We start from the raw sequence: 14428 nt of genomic DNA, 5'->3' as shown, positions 1-14428 counted from the left end.
TTTTCCAGAAATGCATCCTTTCTGTAAGCGTTCGCCGATGGCATGGCGTTGCCACATTAGTCTTGAAGTGGCTCTCGAATCGAGTCAGCGCTCGCTTACGGCCACACCGCCCTGAGCACGCCCGCTCTCGTCTGATCTCGGAAGCCAAGCAGGGTCGGGCCTGGTTAGTACTTGGATGGGAGACCGCCTGGGAATACCAGGTGCTGTAAGCATTTAATTCTTTATTTAATTAATTATTTAATTATTTATTCATATAATTTTTTTCCAGAAATGCATCCTTTCTGTAAGCGTTCGCCGATGGCATGGCGTTGCCACATTAGTCTTGAAGTGGCTCTCGAATCGAGTCAGCGCTCGCTTACGGCCACACCACCCTGAGCACGCCCGCTCTCGTCTGATCTCGGAAGCCAAGCAGGGTCGGGCCTGGTTAGTACTTGGATGGGAGACCGCCTGGGAATACCAGGTGCTGTAAGCATTAAATTCTTTATTTAATTAATTATTTAATTATTTATTCATATAATTTTTTTCCAGAAATGCATCCTTTCTGTAAGCGTTCGCCGATGGCATGGCGTTGCCACATTAGTCTTGAAGTGGCTCTCGAATCGAGTCAGCGCTCGCTTACGGCCACACCACCCTGAGCACGCCCGCTCTCGTCTGATCTCGGAAGCCAAGCAGGGTCGGGCCTGGTTAGTACTTGGATGGGAGACCGCCTGGGAATACCAGGTGCTGTAAGCATTTAATTAATTATTTAATTATTTATTCATATAATTTTTTTCCAGAAATGCATCCTTTCTGTAAGCGTTCGCCGATGGCATGGCGTTGCCACATTAGTCTTGAAGTGGCTCTCGAATCGAGTCAGCGCTCGCTTACGGCCACACCACCCTGAGCACGCCCGCTCTCGTCTGATCTCGGAAGCCAAGCAGGGTCGGGCCTGGTTAGTACTTGGATGGGAGACCGCCTGGGAATACCAGGTGCTGTAAGCATTTAATTCTTTATTTAATTAATTATTTAATTATTTATTCATATAATTTTTTTCCAGAAATGCATCCTTTCTGTAAGCGTTCGCCGATGGCATGGCGTTGCCACATTAGTCTTGAAGTGGCTCTCGAATCGAGTCAGCGCTCGCTTACGGCCACACCACCCTGAGCACGCCCGCTCTCGTCTGATCTCGGAAGCCAAGCAGGGTCGGGCCTGGTTAGTACTTGGATGGGAGACCGCCTGGGAATACCAGGTGCTGTAAGCATTTAATTCTTTATTTAATTAATTATTTAATTATTTATTCATATAATTTTTTTCCAGAAATGCATCCTTTCTGTAAGCGTTCGCCGATGGCATGGCGTTGCCACATTAGTCTTGAAGTGGCTCTCGAATCGAGTCAGCGCTCGCTTACGGCCACACCACCCTGAGCACGCCCGCTCTCGTCTGATCTCGGAAGCCAAGCAGGGTCGGGCCTGGTTAGTACTTGGATGGGAGACCGCCTGGGAATACCAGGTGCTGTAAGCATTTAATTCTTTATTTAATTAATTATTTAATTATTTATTCATATAATTTTTTTCCAGAAATGCATCCTTTCTGTAAGCGTTCGCCGATGGCATGGCGTTGCCACATTAGTCTTGAAGTGGCTCTCGAATCGAGTCAGCGCTCGCTTACGGCCACACCACCCTGAGCACGCCCGCTCTCGTCTGATCTCGGAAGCCAAGCAGGGTCGGGCCTGGTTAGTACTTGGATGGGAGACCGCCTGGGAATACCAGGTGCTGTAAGCATTTAATTCTTTATTTAATTAATTATTTAATTATTTATTCATATAATTTTTTTCCAGAAATGCATCCTTTCTGTAAGCGTTCGCCGATGGCATGGCGTTGCCACATTAGTCTTGAAGTGGCTCTCGAATCGAGTCAGCGCTCGCTTACGGCCACACCACCCTGAGCACGCCCGCTCTCGTCTGATCTCGGAAGCCAAGCAGGGTCGGGCCTGGTTAGTACTTGGATGGGAGACCGCCTGGGAATACCAGGTGCTGTAAGCATTTAATTCTTTATTTAATTAATTATTTAATTATTTATTCATATAATTTTTTTCCAGAAATGCATCCTTTCTGTAAGCGTTCGCCGATGGCATGGCGTTGCCACATTAGTCTTGAAGTGGCTCTCGAATCGAGTCAGCGCTCGCTTACGGCCACACCACCCTGAGCACGCCCGCTCTCGTCTGATCTCGGAAGCCAAGCAGGGTCGGGCCTGGTTAGTACTTGGATGGGAGACCGCCTGGGAATACCAGGTGCTGTAAGCATTTAATTCTTTATTTAATTAATTATTTAATTATTTATTCATATAATTTTTTTCCAGAAATGCATCCTTTCTGTAAGCGTTCGCCGATGGCATGGCGTTGCCACATTAGTCTTGAAGTGGCTCTCGAATCGAGTCAGCGCTCGCTTACGGCCACACCACCCTGAGCACGCCCGCTCTCGTCTGATCTCGGAAGCCAAGCAGGGTCGGGCCTGGTTAGTACTTGGATGGGAGACCGCCTGGGAATACCAGGTGCTGTAAGCATTTAATTAATTATTTAATTATTTATTCATATAATTTTTTTCCAGAAATGCATCCTTTCTGTAAGCGTTCGCCGATGGCATGGCGTTGCCACATTAGTCTTGAAGTGGCTCTCGAATCGAGTCAGCGCTCGCTTACGGCCACACCACCCTGAGCACGCCCGCTCTCGTCTGATCTCGGAAGCCAAGCAGGGTCGGGCCTGGTTAGTACTTGGATGGGAGACCGCCTGGGAATACCAGGTGCTGTAAGCATTTAATTCTTTATTTAATTAATTATTTAATTATTTATTCATATAATTTTTTTCCAGAAATGCATCCTTTCTGTAAGCGTTCGCCGATGGCATGGCGTTGCCACATTAGTCTTGAAGTGGCTCTCGAATCGAGTCAGCGCTCGCTTACGGCCACACCACCCTGAGCACGCCCGCTCTCGTCTGATCTCGGAAGCCAAGCAGGGTCGGGCCTGGTTAGTACTTGGATGGGAGACCGCCTGGGAATACCAGGTGCTGTAAGCATTTAATTCTTTATTTAATTAATTATTTAATTATTTATTCATATAATTTTTTTCCAGAAATGCATCCTTTCTGTAAGCGTTCGCCGATGGCATGGCGTTGCCACATTAGTCTTGAAGTGGCTCTCGAATCGAGTCAGCGCTCGCTTACGGCCACACCACCCTGAGCACGCCCGCTCTCGTCTGATCTCGGAAGCCAAGCAGGGTCGGGCCTGGTTAGTACTTGGATGGGAGACCGCCTGGGAATACCAGGTGCTGTAAGCATTTAATTCTTTATTTAATTAATTATTTAATTATTTATTCATATAATTTTTTTCCAGAAATGCATCCTTTCTGTAAGCGTTCGCCGATGGCATGGCGTTGCCACATTAGTCTTGAAGTGGCTCTCGAATCGAGTCAGCGCTCGCTTACGGCCACACCACCCTGAGCACGCCCGCTCTCGTCTGATCTCGGAAGCCAAGCAGGGTCGGGCCTGGTTAGTACTTGGATGGGAGACCGCCTGGGAATACCAGGTGCTGTAAGCATTTAATTCTTTATTTAATTAATTATTTAATTATTTATTCATATAATTTTTTTCCAGAAATGCATCCTTTCTGTAAGCGTTCGCCGATGGCATGGCGTTGCCACATTAGTCTTGAAGTGGCTCTCGAATCGAGTCAGCGCTCGCTTACGGCCACACCACCCTGAGCACGCCCGCTCTCGTCTGATCTCGGAAGCCAAGCAGGGTCGGGCCTGGTTAGTACTTGGATGGGAGACCGCCTGGGAATACCAGGTGCTGTAAGCATTTAATTCTTTATTTAATTAATTATTTAATTATTTATTCATATAATTTTTTTCCAGAAATGCATCCTTTCTGTAAGCGTTCGCCGATGGCATGGCGTTGCCACATTAGTCTTGAAGTGGCTCTCGAATCGAGTCAGCGCTCGCTTACGGCCACACCACCCTGAGCACGCCCGCTCTCGTCTGATCTCGGAAGCCAAGCAGGGTCGGGCCTGGTTAGTACTTGGATGGGAGACCGCCTGGGAATACCAGGTGCTGTAAGCATTTAATTCTTTATTTAATTAATTATTTAATTATTTATTCATATAATTTTTTTCCAGAAATGCATCCTTTCTGTAAGCGTTCGCCGATGGCATGGCGTTGCCACATTAGTCTTGAAGTGGCTCTCGAATCGAGTCAGCGCTCGCTTACGGCCACACCACCCTGAGCACGCCCGCTCTCGTCTGATCTCGGAAGCCAAGCAGGGTCGGGCCTGGTTAGTACTTGGATGGGAGACCGCCTGGGAATACCAGGTGCTGTAAGCATTTAATTCTTTATTTAATTAATTATTTATTCATATAATTTTTTTCCAGAAATGCATCCTTTCTGTAAGCGTTCGCCGATGGCATGGCGTTGCCACATTAGTCTTGAAGTGGCTCTCGAATCGAGTCAGCGCTCGCTTACGGCCACACCACCCTGAGCACGCCCGCTCTCGTCTGATCTCGGAAGCCAAGCAGGGTCGGGCCTGGTTAGTACTTGGATGGGAGACCGCCTGGGAATACCAGGTGCTGTAAGCATTTAATTCTTTATTTAATTAATTATTTAATTATTTATTCATATAATTTTTTTCCAGAAATGCATCCTTTCTGTAAGCGTTCGCCGATGGCATGGCGTTGCCACATTAGTCTTGAAGTGGCTCTCGAATCGAGTCAGCGCTCGCTTACGGCCACACCACCCTGAGCACGCCCGCTCTCGTCTGATCTCGGAAGCCAAGCAGGGTCGGGCCTGGTTAGTACTTGGATGGGAGACCGCCTGGGAATACCAGGTGCTGTAAGCATTTAATTCTTTATTTAATTAATTATTTAATTATTTATTCATATAATTTTTTTCCAGAAATGCATCCTTTCTGTAAGCGTTCGCCGATGGCATGGCGTTGCCACATTAGTCTTGAAGTGGCTCTCGAATCGAGTCAGCGCTCGCTTACGGCCACACCACCCTGAGCACGCCCGCTCTCGTCTGATCTCGGAAGCCAAGCAGGGTCGGGCCTGGTTAGTACTTGGATGGGAGTCCGCCTGGGAATACCAGGTGCTGTAAGCATTTATTTCTTTATTTAATTAATTATTTAATTATTTATTCATATAATTTTTTTCCAGAAATGCATCCTTTCTGTAAGCGTTCGCCGATGGCATGGCGTTGCCACATTAGTCTTGAAGTGGCTCTCGAATCGAGTCAGCGCTCGCTTACGGCCACACCACCCTGAGCACGCCCGCTCTCGTCTGATCTCGGAAGCCAAGCAGGGTCGGGTCTGTTTAGTACTTGGATGGGAGACCGCCTGGGAATACCAGGTGCTGTAAGCATTTAATTAATTATTTATTCATATAATTTTTTTCCAGAAATGCATCCTTTCTGTAAGCGTTCGCCGATGGCATGGCGTTGCCACATTAGTCTTGAAGTGGCTCTCGAATCGAGTCAGCGCTCGCTTACGGCCACACCACCCTGAGCACGCCCGCTCTCGTCTGATCTCGGAAGCCAAGCAGGGTCGGGCCTGGTTAGTACTTGGATGGGAGACCGCCTGGGAATACCAGGTGCTGTAAGCATTTAATTCTTTATTTAATTAATTATTTAATTATTTATTCATATAATTTTTTTCCAGAAATGCATCCTTTCTGTAAGCGTTCGCCGATGGCATGGCGTTGCCACATTAGTCTTGAAGTGGCTCTCGAATCGAGTCAGCGCTCGCTTACGGCCACACCACCCTGAGCACGCCCGCTCTCGTCTGATCTCGGAAGCCAAGCAGGGTCGGGCCTGGTTAGTACTTGGATGGGAGACCGCCTGGGAATACCAGGTGCTGTAAGCATTTAATTCTTTATTTAATTAATTATTTAATTATTTATTCATATAATTTTTTTCCAGAAATGCATCCTTTCTGTAAGCGTTCGCCGATGGCATGGCGTTGCCACATTAGTCTTGAAGTGGCTCTCGAATCGAGTCAGCGCTCGCTTACGGCCACACCACCCTGAGCACGCCCGCTCTCGTCTGATCTCGGAAGCCAAGCAGGGTCGGGCCTGTTTAGTACTTGGATGGGAGACCGCCTGGGAATACCAGGTGCTGTAAGCATTTAATAAATTATTTAATTATTTATTCATATAATTTTTTTCCAGAAATGCATCCTTTCTGTAAGCGTTCGCCGATGGCATGGCGTTGCCACATTAGTCTTGAAGTGGCTCTCGAATCGAGTCAGCGCTCGCTTACGGCCACACCACCCTGAGCACGCCCGCTCTCGTCTGATCTCGGAAGCCAAGCAGGGTCGGGCCTGGTTAGTACTTGGATGGGAGACCGCCTGGGAATACCAGGTGCTGTAAGCATTTAATTCTTTATTTAATTAATTATTTAATTATTTATTCATATAATTTTTTCCAGAAATGCATCCTTTCTGTAAGCGTTCGCCGATGGCATGGCGTTGCCACATTAGTCTTGAAGTGGCTCTCGAATCGAGTCAGCGCTCGCTTACGGCCACACCACCCTGAGCACGCCCGCTCTCGTCTGATCTCGGAAGCCAAGCAGGGTCGGGCCTGGTTAGTACTTGGATGGGAGACCGCCTGGGAATACCAGGTGCTGTAAGCATTTAATTCTTTATTTAATTAATTATTTAATTATTTATTCATATAATTTTTTTCCAGAAATGCATCCTTTCTGTAAGCGTTCGCCGATGGCATGGCGTTGCCACATTAGTCTTGAAGTGGCTCTCGAATCGAGTCAGCGCTCGCTTACGGCCACACCACCCTGAGCACGCCCGCTCTCGTCTGATCTCGGAAGCCAAGCAGGGTCGGGCCTGGTTAGTACTTGGATGGGAGACCGCCTGGGAATACCAGGTGCTGTAAGCATTTAATTCTTTATTTAATTAATTATTTAATTATTTATTCATATAATTTTTTTCCAGAAATGCATCCTTTCTGTAAGCGTTCGCCGATGGCATGGCGTTGCCACATTAGTCTTGAAGTGGCTCTCGAATCGAGTCAGCGCTCGCTTACGGCCACACCACCCTGAGCACGCCCGCTCTCGTCTGATCTCGGAAGCCAAGCAGGGTCGGGCCTGGTTAGTACTTGGATGGGAGACCGCCTGGGAATACCAGGTGCTGTAAGCATTTAATTCTTTATTTAATTAATTATTTAATTATTTATTCATATAATTTTTTTCCAGAAATGCATCCTTTCTGTAAGCGTTCGCCGATGGCATGGCGTTGCCACATTAGTCTTGAAGTGGCTCTCGAATCGAGTCAGCGCTCGCTTACGGCCACACCACCCTGAGCACGCCCGCTCTCGTCTGATCTCGGAAGCCAAGCAGGGTCGGGCCTGGTTAGTACTTGGATGGGAGACCGCCTGGGAATACCAGGTGCTGTAAGCATTTAATTCTTTATTTAATTAATTATTTAATTATTTATTCATATAATTTTTTTCCAGAAATGCATCCTTTCTGTAAGCGTTCGCCGATGGCATGGCGTTGCCACATTAGTCTTGAAGTGGCTCTCGAATCGAGTCAGCGCTCGCTTACGGCCACACCACCCTGAGCACGCCCGCTCTCGTCTGATCTCGGAAGCCAAGCAGGGTCGGGCCTGGTTAGTACTTGGATGGGAGACCGCCTGGGAATACCAGGTGCTGTAAGCATTTAATAAATTATTTATTCATATAATTTTTTTCCAGAAATGCATCCTTTCTGTAAGCGTTCGCCGATGGCATGGCGTTGCCACATTAGTCTTGAAGTGGCTCTCGAATCGAGTCAGCGCTCGCTTACGGCCACACCACCCTGAGCACGCCCGCTCTCGTCTGATCTCGGAAGCCAAGCAGGGTCGGGCCTGGTTAGTACTTGGATGGGAGACCGCCTGGGAATACCAGGTGCTGTAAGCATTTAATTCTTTATTTAATTAATTATTTAATTATTTATTCATATAATTTTTTTCCAGAAATGCATCCTTTCTGTAAGCGTTCGCCGATGGCATGGCGTTGCCACATTAGTCTTGAAGTGGCTCTCGAATCGAGTCAGCGCTCGCTTACGGCCACACCACCCTGAGCACGCCCGCTCTCGTCTGATCTCGGAAGCCAAGCAGGGTCGGGCCTGGTTAGTACTTGGATGGGAGACCGCCTGGGAATACCAGGTGCTGTAAGCATTTAATTCTTTATTTAATTAATTATTTAATTATTTATTCATATAATTTTTTTCCAGAAATGCATCCTTTCTGTAAGCGTTCGCCGATGGCATGGCGTTGCCACATTAGTCTTGAAGTGGCTCTCGAATCGAGTCAGCGCTCGCTTACGGCCACACCACCCTGAGCACGCCCGCTCTCGTCTGATCTCGGAAGCCAAGCAGGGTCGGGCCTGGTTAGTACTTGGATGGGAGACCGCCTGGGAATACCAGGTGCTGTAAGCATTTAATTCTTTATTTAATTAATTATTTATTCATATAATTTTTTTCCAGAAATGCATCCTTTCTGTAAGCGTTCGCCGATGGCATGGCGTTGCCACATTAGTCTTGAAGTGGCTCTCGAATCGAGTCAGCGCTCGCTTACGGCCACACCACCCTGAGCACGCCCGCTCTCGTCTGATCTCGGAAGCCAAGCAGGGTCGGGCCTGGTTAGTACTTGGATGGGAGACCGCCTGGGAATACCAGGTGCTGTAAGCATTTAATTCTTTATTTAATTAATTATTTAATTATTTATTCATATAATTTTTTTCCAGAAATGCATCCTTTCTGTAAGCGTTCGCCGATGGCATGGCGTTGCCACATTAGTCTTGAAGTGGCTCTCGAATCGAGTCAGCGCTCGCTTACGGCCACACCACCCTGAGCACGCCCGCTCTCGTCTGATCTCGGAAGCCAAGCAGGGTCGGGCCTGGTTAGTACTTGGATGGGAGACCGCCTGGGAATACCAGGTGCTGTAAGCATTTAATTCTTTATTTAATTAATTATTTAATTATTTATTCATATAATTTTTTTCCAGAAATGCATCCTTTCTGTAAGCGTTCGCCGATGGCATGGCGTTGCCACATTAGTCTTGAAGTGGCTCTCGAATCGAGTCAGCGCTCGCTTACGGCCACACCACCCTGAGCACGCCCGCTCTCGTCTGATCTCGGAAGCCAAGCAGGGTCGGGCCTGGTTAGTACTTGGATGGGAGACCGCCTGGGAATACCAGGTGCTGTAAGCATTTAATTCTTTATTTAATTAATTATTTAATTATTTATTCATATAATTTTTTTCCAGAAATGCATCCTTTCTGTAAGCGTTCGCCGATGGCATGGCGTTGCCACATTAGTCTTGAAGTGGCTCTCGAATCGAGTCAGCGCTCGCTTACGGCCACACCACCCTGAGCACGCCCGCTCTCGTCTGATCTCGGAAGCCAAGCAGGGTCGGGCCTGGTTAGTACTTGGATGGGAGACCGCCTGGGAATACCAGGTGCTGTAAGCATTTAATTCTTTATTTAATTAATTATTTAATTATTTATTCATATAATTTTTTTCCAGAAATGCATCCTTTCTGTAAGCGTTCGCCGATGGCATGGCGTTGCCACATTAGTCTTGAAGTGGCTCTCGAATCGAGTCAGCGCTCGCTTACGGCCACACCACCCTGAGCACGCCCGCTCTCGTCTGATCTCGGAAGCCAAGCAGGGTCGGGCCTGGTTAGTACTTGGATGGGAGACCGCCTGGGAATACCAGGTGCTGTAAGCATTTAATTCTTTATTTAATTAATTATTTAATTATTTATTCATATAATTTTTTTCCAGAAATGCATCCTTTCTGTAAGCGTTCGCCGATGGCATGGCGTTGCCACATTAGTCTTGAAGTGGCTCTCGAATCGAGTCAGCGCTCGCTTACGGCCACACCACCCTGAGCACGCCCGCTCTCGTCTGATCTCGGAAGCCAAGCAGGGTCGGGCCTGGTTAGTACTTGGATGGGAGACCGCCTGGGAATACCAGGTGCTGTAAGCATTTAATTAATTATTTAATTATTTATTCATATAATTTTTTTCCAGAAATGCATCCTTTCTGTAAGCGTTCGCCGATGGCATGGCGTTGCCACATTAGTCTTGAAGTGGCTCTCGAATCGAGTCAGCGCTCGCTTACGGCCACACCACCCTGAGCACGCCCGCTCTCGTCTGATCTCGGAAGCCAAGCAGGGTCGGGCCTGGTTAGTACTTGGATGGGAGACCGCCTGGGAATACCAGGTGCTGTAAGCATTTAATTCTTTATTTAATTAATTATTTAATTATTTATTCATATAATTTTTTTCCAGAAATGCATCCTTTCTGTAAGCGTTCGCCGATGGCATGGCGTTGCCACATTAGTCTTGAAGTGGCTCTCGAATCGAGTCAGCGCTCGCTTACGGCCACACCACCCTGAGCACGCCCGCTCTCGTCTGATCTCGGAAGCCAAGCAGGGTCGGGCCTGGTTAGTACTTGGATGGGAGACCGCCTGGGAATACCAGGTGCTGTAAGCATTTAATTCTTTATTTAATTAATTATTTAATTATTTATTCATATAATTTTTTTCCAGAAATGCATCCTTTCTGTAAGCGTTCGCCGATGGCATGGCGTTGCCACATTAGTCTTGAAGTGGCTCTCGAATCGAGTCAGCGCTCGCTTACGGCCACACCACCCTGAGCACGCCCGCTCTCGTCTGATCTCGGAAGCCAAGCAGGGTCGGGCCTGGTTAGTACTTGGATGGGAGACCGCCTGGGAATACCAGGTGCTGTAAGCATTTAATTCTTTATTTAATTAATTATTTAATTATTTATTCATATAATTTTTTTCCAGAAATGCATCCTTTCTGTAAGCGTTCGCCGATGGCATGGCGTTGCCACATTAGTCTTGAAGTGGCTCTCGAATCGAGTCAGCGCTCGCTTACGGCCACACCACCCTGAGCACGCCCGCTCTCGTCTGATCTCGGAAGCCAAGCAGGGTCGGGCCTGGTTAGTACTTGGATGGGAGACCGCCTGGGAATACCAGGTGCTGTAAGCATTTAATTCTTTATTTAATTAATTATTTAATTATTTATTCATATAATTTTTTTCCAGAAATGCATCCTTTCTGTAAGCGTTCGCCGATGGCATGGCGTTGCCACATTAGTCTTGAAGTGGCTCTCGAATCGAGTCAGCGCTCGCTTACGGCCACACCACCCTGAGCACGCCCGCTCTCGTCTGATCTCGGAAGCCAAGCAGGGTCGGGCCTGGTTAGTACTTGGATGGGAGACCGCCTGGGAATACCAGGTGCTGTAAGCATTTAATTCTTTATTTAATTAATTATTTAATTATTTATTCATATAATTTTTTTCCAGAAATGCATCCTTTCTGTAAGCGTTCGCCGATGGCATGGCGTTGCCACATTAGTCTTGAAGTGGCTCTCGAATCGAGTCAGCGCTCGCTTACGGCCACACCACCCTGAGCACGCCCGCTCTCGTCTGATCTCGGAAGCCAAGCAGGGTCGGGCCTGGTTAGTACTTGGATGGGAGACCGCCTGGGAATACCAGGTGCTGTAAGCATTTAATTCTTTATTTAATTAATTATTTAATTATTTATTCATATAATTTTTTTCCAGAAATGCATCCTTTCTGTAAGCGTTCGCCGATGGCATGGCGTTGCCACATTAGTCTTGAAGTGGCTCTCGAATCGAGTCAGCGCTCGCTTACGGCCACACCACCCTGAGCACGCCCGCTCTCGTCTGATCTCGGAAGCCAAGCAGGGTCGGGCCTGGTTAGTACTTGGATGGGAGACCGCCTGGGAATACCAGGTGCTGTAAGCATTTAATTCTTTATTTAATTAATTATTTAATTATTTATTCATATAATTTTTTTCCAGAAATGCATCCTTTCTGTAAGCGTTCGCCGATGGCATGGCGTTGCCACATTAGTCTTGAAGTGGCTCTCGAATCGAGTCAGCGCTCGCTTACGGCCACACCACCCTGAGCACGCCCGCTCTCGTCTGATCTCGGAAGCCAAGCAGGGTCGGGCCTGGTTAGTACTTGGATGGGAGACCGCCTGGGAATACCAGGTGCTGTAAGCATTTAATTCTTTATTTAATTAATTATTTAATTATTTATTCATATAATTTTTTTCCAGAAATGCATCCTTTCTGTAAGCGTTCGCCGATGGCATGGCGTTGCCACATTAGTCTTGAAGTGGCTCTCGAATCGAGTCAGCGCTCGCTTACGGCCACACCACCCTGAGCACGCCCGCTCTCGTCTGATCTCGGAAGCCAAGCAGGGTCGGGCCTGGTTAGTACTTGGATGGGAGACCGCCTGGGAATACCAGGTGCTGTAAGCATTTAATTCTTTATTTAATTAATTATTTAATTATTTATTCATATAATTTTTTTCCAGAAATGCATCCTTTCTGTAAGCGTTCGCCGATGGCATGGCGTTGCCACATTAGTCTTGAAGTGGCTCTCGAATCGAGTCAGCGCTCGCTTACGGCCACACCACCCTGAGCACGCCCGCTCTCGTCTGATCTCGGAAGCCAAGCAGGGTCGGGCCTGGTTAGTACTTGGATGGGAGACCGCCTGGGAATACCAGGTGCTGTAAGCATTTAATTCTTTATTTAATTAATTATTTAATTATTTATTCATATAATTTTTTTCCAGAAATGCATCCTTTCTGTAAGCGTTCGCCGATGGCATGGCGTTGCCACATTAGTCTTGAAGTGGCTCTCGAATCGAGTCAGCGCTCGCTTACGGCCACACCACCCTGAGCACGCCCGCTCTCGTCTGATCTCGGAAGCCAAGCAGGGTCGGGCCTGGTTAGTACTTGGATGGGAGACCGCCTGGGAATACCAGGTGCTGTAAGCATTTAATTCTTTATTTAATTAATTATTTAATTATTTATTCATATAATTTTTTTCCAGAAATGCATCCTTTCTGTAAGCGTTCGCCGATGGCATGGCGTTGCCACATTAGTCTTGAAGTGGCTCTCGAATCGAGTCAGCGCTCGCTTACGGCCACACCACCCTGAGCACGCCCGCTCTCGTCTGATCTCGGAAGCCAAGCAGGGTCGGGCCTGGTTAGTACTTGGATGGGAGACCGCCTGGGAATACCAGGTGCTGTAAGCATTTAATTCTTTATTTAATTAATTATTTAATTATTTATTCATATAATTTTTTTCCAGAAATGCATCCTTTCTGTAAGCGTTCGCCGATGGCATGGCGTTGCCACATTAGTCTTGAAGTGGCTCTCGAATCGAGTCAGCGCTCGCTTACGGCCACACCACCCTGAGCACGCCCGCTCTCGTCTGATCTCGGAAGCCAAGCAGGGTCGGGCCTGGTTAGTACTTGGATGGGAGACCGCCTGGGAATACCAGGTGCTGTAAGCATTTAATTAATTATTTATTCATATAATTTTTTTCCAGAAATGCATCCTTTCTGTAAGCGTTCGCCGATGGCATGGCGTTGCCACATTAGTCTTGAAGTGGCTCTCGAATCGAGTCAGCGCTCGCTTACGGCCACACCACCCTGAGCACGCCCGCTCTCGTCTGATCTCGGAAGCCAAGCAGGGTCGGGCCTGGTTAGTACTTGGATGGGAGACCGCCTGGGAATACCAGGTGCTGTAAGCATTTAATTCTTTATTTAATTAATTATTTAATTATTTATTCATATAATTTTTTTCCAGAAATGCATCCTTTCTGTAAGCGTTCGCCGATGGCATGGCGTTGCCACATTAGTCTTGAAGTGGCTCTCGAATCGAGTCAGCGCTCGCTTACGGCCACACCACCCTGAGCACGCCCGCTCTCGTCTGATCTCGGAAGCCAAGCAGGGTCGGGCCTGGTTAGTACTTGGATGGGAGACCGCCTGGGAATACCAGGTGCTGTAAGCATTTAATTCTTTATTTAATTAATTATTTAATTATTTATTCATATAATTTTTTTCCAGAAATGCATCCTTTCTGTAAGCGTTCGCCGATGGCATGGCGTTGCCACATTAGTCTTGAAGTGGCTCTCGAATCGAGTCAGCGCTCGCTTACGGCCACACCACCCTGAGCACGCCCGCTCTCGTCTGATCTCGGAAGCCAAGCAGGGTCGGGCCTGGTTAGTACTTGGATGGGAGACCGCCTGGGAATACCAGGTGCTGTAAGCATTTAATTCTTTATTTAATTAATTATTTAATTATTTATTCATATAATTTTTTTCCAGAAATGCATCCTTTCTGTAAGCGTTCGCCGATGGCATGGCGTTGCCACATTAGTCTTGAAGTGGCTCTCGAATCGAGTCAGCGCTCGCTTACGGCCACACCACCCTGAGCACGCCCGCTCTCGTCTGATCTCGGAAGCCAAGCAGGGTCGGGCCTGGTTAGTACTTGGATGGGAGACCGCCTGGGAATACCAGGTGCTGTAAGCATTTAATTCTTTATTTAATTAATTATTTAATTATTTATTCAT

General features: G+C 47.3%; 56 non-coding genes across 56 annotated transcripts; all 56 read left to right on the top strand.

Annotated features, from left to right (window-relative positions):
- The first annotated feature begins 93 nt into the window (after positions 1-93).
- LOC141356951 (5S ribosomal RNA) lies at positions 94-212 on the top strand. Its single transcript, XR_012363423.1, has one exon. It is a non-coding gene; the product is annotated as a 5S ribosomal RNA (ribosomal RNA).
- Positions 213-353: 141 nt separating this feature from the next.
- LOC141355779 (5S ribosomal RNA) lies at positions 354-472 on the top strand. The gene has a single exon (XR_012362217.1). It is a non-coding gene; the product is annotated as a 5S ribosomal RNA (ribosomal RNA).
- Positions 473-613: 141 nt separating this feature from the next.
- LOC141355778 (5S ribosomal RNA) lies at positions 614-732 on the top strand. The gene has a single exon (XR_012362216.1). It is a non-coding gene; the product is annotated as a 5S ribosomal RNA (ribosomal RNA).
- Positions 733-861: 129 nt separating this feature from the next.
- Positions 862-980, top strand: LOC141355777 (5S ribosomal RNA). The gene has a single exon (XR_012362215.1). It is a non-coding gene; the product is annotated as a 5S ribosomal RNA (ribosomal RNA).
- A 141-nt stretch (positions 981-1121) lies between these two features.
- On the top strand, positions 1122-1240 carry LOC141355776 (5S ribosomal RNA). Its single transcript, XR_012362214.1, has one exon. It is a non-coding gene; the product is annotated as a 5S ribosomal RNA (ribosomal RNA).
- A 141-nt stretch (positions 1241-1381) lies between these two features.
- LOC141355775 (5S ribosomal RNA) lies at positions 1382-1500 on the top strand. The gene has a single exon (XR_012362213.1). It is a non-coding gene; the product is annotated as a 5S ribosomal RNA (ribosomal RNA).
- Positions 1501-1641: 141 nt separating this feature from the next.
- On the top strand, positions 1642-1760 carry LOC141355774 (5S ribosomal RNA). The gene has a single exon (XR_012362212.1). It is a non-coding gene; the product is annotated as a 5S ribosomal RNA (ribosomal RNA).
- A 141-nt stretch (positions 1761-1901) lies between these two features.
- On the top strand, positions 1902-2020 carry LOC141355773 (5S ribosomal RNA). Its single transcript, XR_012362211.1, has one exon. It is a non-coding gene; the product is annotated as a 5S ribosomal RNA (ribosomal RNA).
- A 141-nt stretch (positions 2021-2161) lies between these two features.
- On the top strand, positions 2162-2280 carry LOC141355772 (5S ribosomal RNA). The gene has a single exon (XR_012362210.1). It is a non-coding gene; the product is annotated as a 5S ribosomal RNA (ribosomal RNA).
- Positions 2281-2421: 141 nt separating this feature from the next.
- LOC141355771 (5S ribosomal RNA) lies at positions 2422-2540 on the top strand. Its single transcript, XR_012362209.1, has one exon. It is a non-coding gene; the product is annotated as a 5S ribosomal RNA (ribosomal RNA).
- A 129-nt stretch (positions 2541-2669) lies between these two features.
- On the top strand, positions 2670-2788 carry LOC141355770 (5S ribosomal RNA). Its single transcript, XR_012362208.1, has one exon. It is a non-coding gene; the product is annotated as a 5S ribosomal RNA (ribosomal RNA).
- Positions 2789-2929: 141 nt separating this feature from the next.
- LOC141355769 (5S ribosomal RNA) lies at positions 2930-3048 on the top strand. The gene has a single exon (XR_012362207.1). It is a non-coding gene; the product is annotated as a 5S ribosomal RNA (ribosomal RNA).
- Positions 3049-3189: 141 nt separating this feature from the next.
- On the top strand, positions 3190-3308 carry LOC141355768 (5S ribosomal RNA). The gene has a single exon (XR_012362206.1). It is a non-coding gene; the product is annotated as a 5S ribosomal RNA (ribosomal RNA).
- Positions 3309-3449: 141 nt separating this feature from the next.
- LOC141355767 (5S ribosomal RNA) lies at positions 3450-3568 on the top strand. The gene has a single exon (XR_012362205.1). It is a non-coding gene; the product is annotated as a 5S ribosomal RNA (ribosomal RNA).
- Positions 3569-3709: 141 nt separating this feature from the next.
- On the top strand, positions 3710-3828 carry LOC141355766 (5S ribosomal RNA). The gene has a single exon (XR_012362204.1). It is a non-coding gene; the product is annotated as a 5S ribosomal RNA (ribosomal RNA).
- Positions 3829-3969: 141 nt separating this feature from the next.
- Positions 3970-4088, top strand: LOC141355765 (5S ribosomal RNA). Its single transcript, XR_012362203.1, has one exon. It is a non-coding gene; the product is annotated as a 5S ribosomal RNA (ribosomal RNA).
- A 141-nt stretch (positions 4089-4229) lies between these two features.
- Positions 4230-4348, top strand: LOC141355764 (5S ribosomal RNA). Its single transcript, XR_012362202.1, has one exon. It is a non-coding gene; the product is annotated as a 5S ribosomal RNA (ribosomal RNA).
- A 133-nt stretch (positions 4349-4481) lies between these two features.
- LOC141355763 (5S ribosomal RNA) lies at positions 4482-4600 on the top strand. The gene has a single exon (XR_012362201.1). It is a non-coding gene; the product is annotated as a 5S ribosomal RNA (ribosomal RNA).
- A 141-nt stretch (positions 4601-4741) lies between these two features.
- LOC141355761 (5S ribosomal RNA) lies at positions 4742-4860 on the top strand. The gene has a single exon (XR_012362199.1). It is a non-coding gene; the product is annotated as a 5S ribosomal RNA (ribosomal RNA).
- Positions 4861-5001: 141 nt separating this feature from the next.
- LOC141357489 (5S ribosomal RNA) lies at positions 5002-5120 on the top strand. Its single transcript, XR_012363976.1, has one exon. It is a non-coding gene; the product is annotated as a 5S ribosomal RNA (ribosomal RNA).
- Positions 5121-5261: 141 nt separating this feature from the next.
- On the top strand, positions 5262-5380 carry LOC141353566 (5S ribosomal RNA). Its single transcript, XR_012360662.1, has one exon. It is a non-coding gene; the product is annotated as a 5S ribosomal RNA (ribosomal RNA).
- A 121-nt stretch (positions 5381-5501) lies between these two features.
- Positions 5502-5620, top strand: LOC141355760 (5S ribosomal RNA). Its single transcript, XR_012362198.1, has one exon. It is a non-coding gene; the product is annotated as a 5S ribosomal RNA (ribosomal RNA).
- Positions 5621-5761: 141 nt separating this feature from the next.
- On the top strand, positions 5762-5880 carry LOC141355759 (5S ribosomal RNA). Its single transcript, XR_012362197.1, has one exon. It is a non-coding gene; the product is annotated as a 5S ribosomal RNA (ribosomal RNA).
- A 141-nt stretch (positions 5881-6021) lies between these two features.
- Positions 6022-6140, top strand: LOC141357622 (5S ribosomal RNA). The gene has a single exon (XR_012364109.1). It is a non-coding gene; the product is annotated as a 5S ribosomal RNA (ribosomal RNA).
- A 129-nt stretch (positions 6141-6269) lies between these two features.
- Positions 6270-6388, top strand: LOC141355758 (5S ribosomal RNA). The gene has a single exon (XR_012362196.1). It is a non-coding gene; the product is annotated as a 5S ribosomal RNA (ribosomal RNA).
- A 140-nt stretch (positions 6389-6528) lies between these two features.
- LOC141355757 (5S ribosomal RNA) lies at positions 6529-6647 on the top strand. The gene has a single exon (XR_012362195.1). It is a non-coding gene; the product is annotated as a 5S ribosomal RNA (ribosomal RNA).
- A 141-nt stretch (positions 6648-6788) lies between these two features.
- On the top strand, positions 6789-6907 carry LOC141355756 (5S ribosomal RNA). Its single transcript, XR_012362194.1, has one exon. It is a non-coding gene; the product is annotated as a 5S ribosomal RNA (ribosomal RNA).
- Positions 6908-7048: 141 nt separating this feature from the next.
- On the top strand, positions 7049-7167 carry LOC141355755 (5S ribosomal RNA). The gene has a single exon (XR_012362193.1). It is a non-coding gene; the product is annotated as a 5S ribosomal RNA (ribosomal RNA).
- Positions 7168-7308: 141 nt separating this feature from the next.
- Positions 7309-7427, top strand: LOC141355754 (5S ribosomal RNA). Its single transcript, XR_012362192.1, has one exon. It is a non-coding gene; the product is annotated as a 5S ribosomal RNA (ribosomal RNA).
- A 141-nt stretch (positions 7428-7568) lies between these two features.
- LOC141355753 (5S ribosomal RNA) lies at positions 7569-7687 on the top strand. Its single transcript, XR_012362191.1, has one exon. It is a non-coding gene; the product is annotated as a 5S ribosomal RNA (ribosomal RNA).
- Positions 7688-7808: 121 nt separating this feature from the next.
- Positions 7809-7927, top strand: LOC141355752 (5S ribosomal RNA). Its single transcript, XR_012362190.1, has one exon. It is a non-coding gene; the product is annotated as a 5S ribosomal RNA (ribosomal RNA).
- Positions 7928-8068: 141 nt separating this feature from the next.
- Positions 8069-8187, top strand: LOC141355750 (5S ribosomal RNA). The gene has a single exon (XR_012362188.1). It is a non-coding gene; the product is annotated as a 5S ribosomal RNA (ribosomal RNA).
- Positions 8188-8328: 141 nt separating this feature from the next.
- On the top strand, positions 8329-8447 carry LOC141355749 (5S ribosomal RNA). Its single transcript, XR_012362187.1, has one exon. It is a non-coding gene; the product is annotated as a 5S ribosomal RNA (ribosomal RNA).
- Positions 8448-8580: 133 nt separating this feature from the next.
- On the top strand, positions 8581-8699 carry LOC141355748 (5S ribosomal RNA). The gene has a single exon (XR_012362186.1). It is a non-coding gene; the product is annotated as a 5S ribosomal RNA (ribosomal RNA).
- Positions 8700-8840: 141 nt separating this feature from the next.
- On the top strand, positions 8841-8959 carry LOC141355747 (5S ribosomal RNA). The gene has a single exon (XR_012362185.1). It is a non-coding gene; the product is annotated as a 5S ribosomal RNA (ribosomal RNA).
- Positions 8960-9100: 141 nt separating this feature from the next.
- LOC141355746 (5S ribosomal RNA) lies at positions 9101-9219 on the top strand. Its single transcript, XR_012362184.1, has one exon. It is a non-coding gene; the product is annotated as a 5S ribosomal RNA (ribosomal RNA).
- Positions 9220-9360: 141 nt separating this feature from the next.
- Positions 9361-9479, top strand: LOC141355745 (5S ribosomal RNA). Its single transcript, XR_012362183.1, has one exon. It is a non-coding gene; the product is annotated as a 5S ribosomal RNA (ribosomal RNA).
- Positions 9480-9620: 141 nt separating this feature from the next.
- LOC141355744 (5S ribosomal RNA) lies at positions 9621-9739 on the top strand. The gene has a single exon (XR_012362182.1). It is a non-coding gene; the product is annotated as a 5S ribosomal RNA (ribosomal RNA).
- Positions 9740-9880: 141 nt separating this feature from the next.
- On the top strand, positions 9881-9999 carry LOC141355743 (5S ribosomal RNA). Its single transcript, XR_012362181.1, has one exon. It is a non-coding gene; the product is annotated as a 5S ribosomal RNA (ribosomal RNA).
- Positions 10000-10128: 129 nt separating this feature from the next.
- On the top strand, positions 10129-10247 carry LOC141355742 (5S ribosomal RNA). Its single transcript, XR_012362180.1, has one exon. It is a non-coding gene; the product is annotated as a 5S ribosomal RNA (ribosomal RNA).
- A 141-nt stretch (positions 10248-10388) lies between these two features.
- Positions 10389-10507, top strand: LOC141355741 (5S ribosomal RNA). The gene has a single exon (XR_012362179.1). It is a non-coding gene; the product is annotated as a 5S ribosomal RNA (ribosomal RNA).
- Positions 10508-10648: 141 nt separating this feature from the next.
- Positions 10649-10767, top strand: LOC141355739 (5S ribosomal RNA). Its single transcript, XR_012362177.1, has one exon. It is a non-coding gene; the product is annotated as a 5S ribosomal RNA (ribosomal RNA).
- Positions 10768-10908: 141 nt separating this feature from the next.
- On the top strand, positions 10909-11027 carry LOC141355738 (5S ribosomal RNA). The gene has a single exon (XR_012362176.1). It is a non-coding gene; the product is annotated as a 5S ribosomal RNA (ribosomal RNA).
- A 141-nt stretch (positions 11028-11168) lies between these two features.
- Positions 11169-11287, top strand: LOC141355737 (5S ribosomal RNA). Its single transcript, XR_012362175.1, has one exon. It is a non-coding gene; the product is annotated as a 5S ribosomal RNA (ribosomal RNA).
- Positions 11288-11428: 141 nt separating this feature from the next.
- On the top strand, positions 11429-11547 carry LOC141355736 (5S ribosomal RNA). The gene has a single exon (XR_012362174.1). It is a non-coding gene; the product is annotated as a 5S ribosomal RNA (ribosomal RNA).
- Positions 11548-11688: 141 nt separating this feature from the next.
- On the top strand, positions 11689-11807 carry LOC141355735 (5S ribosomal RNA). The gene has a single exon (XR_012362173.1). It is a non-coding gene; the product is annotated as a 5S ribosomal RNA (ribosomal RNA).
- Positions 11808-11948: 141 nt separating this feature from the next.
- Positions 11949-12067, top strand: LOC141355734 (5S ribosomal RNA). The gene has a single exon (XR_012362172.1). It is a non-coding gene; the product is annotated as a 5S ribosomal RNA (ribosomal RNA).
- Positions 12068-12208: 141 nt separating this feature from the next.
- LOC141355733 (5S ribosomal RNA) lies at positions 12209-12327 on the top strand. Its single transcript, XR_012362171.1, has one exon. It is a non-coding gene; the product is annotated as a 5S ribosomal RNA (ribosomal RNA).
- Positions 12328-12468: 141 nt separating this feature from the next.
- Positions 12469-12587, top strand: LOC141355732 (5S ribosomal RNA). The gene has a single exon (XR_012362170.1). It is a non-coding gene; the product is annotated as a 5S ribosomal RNA (ribosomal RNA).
- Positions 12588-12728: 141 nt separating this feature from the next.
- LOC141355731 (5S ribosomal RNA) lies at positions 12729-12847 on the top strand. The gene has a single exon (XR_012362169.1). It is a non-coding gene; the product is annotated as a 5S ribosomal RNA (ribosomal RNA).
- A 141-nt stretch (positions 12848-12988) lies between these two features.
- Positions 12989-13107, top strand: LOC141355730 (5S ribosomal RNA). The gene has a single exon (XR_012362168.1). It is a non-coding gene; the product is annotated as a 5S ribosomal RNA (ribosomal RNA).
- Positions 13108-13248: 141 nt separating this feature from the next.
- LOC141355728 (5S ribosomal RNA) lies at positions 13249-13367 on the top strand. Its single transcript, XR_012362166.1, has one exon. It is a non-coding gene; the product is annotated as a 5S ribosomal RNA (ribosomal RNA).
- A 121-nt stretch (positions 13368-13488) lies between these two features.
- LOC141355727 (5S ribosomal RNA) lies at positions 13489-13607 on the top strand. Its single transcript, XR_012362165.1, has one exon. It is a non-coding gene; the product is annotated as a 5S ribosomal RNA (ribosomal RNA).
- Positions 13608-13748: 141 nt separating this feature from the next.
- On the top strand, positions 13749-13867 carry LOC141355726 (5S ribosomal RNA). The gene has a single exon (XR_012362164.1). It is a non-coding gene; the product is annotated as a 5S ribosomal RNA (ribosomal RNA).
- A 141-nt stretch (positions 13868-14008) lies between these two features.
- Positions 14009-14127, top strand: LOC141355725 (5S ribosomal RNA). Its single transcript, XR_012362163.1, has one exon. It is a non-coding gene; the product is annotated as a 5S ribosomal RNA (ribosomal RNA).
- A 141-nt stretch (positions 14128-14268) lies between these two features.
- On the top strand, positions 14269-14387 carry LOC141355724 (5S ribosomal RNA). The gene has a single exon (XR_012362162.1). It is a non-coding gene; the product is annotated as a 5S ribosomal RNA (ribosomal RNA).
- Positions 14388-14428: the final 41 nt, after the last annotated feature.

The sequence above is a fragment of the Misgurnus anguillicaudatus genome, chromosome 21, assembly GCF_027580225.2.
Source record: "Misgurnus anguillicaudatus chromosome 21, ASM2758022v2, whole genome shotgun sequence".
NCBI lineage: Eukaryota > Metazoa > Chordata > Actinopteri > Cypriniformes > Cobitidae > Misgurnus > Misgurnus anguillicaudatus.
Note: the sequence above shows the minus strand (reverse complement) of the source record. Positions and strands in the feature narration are given on the sequence as shown.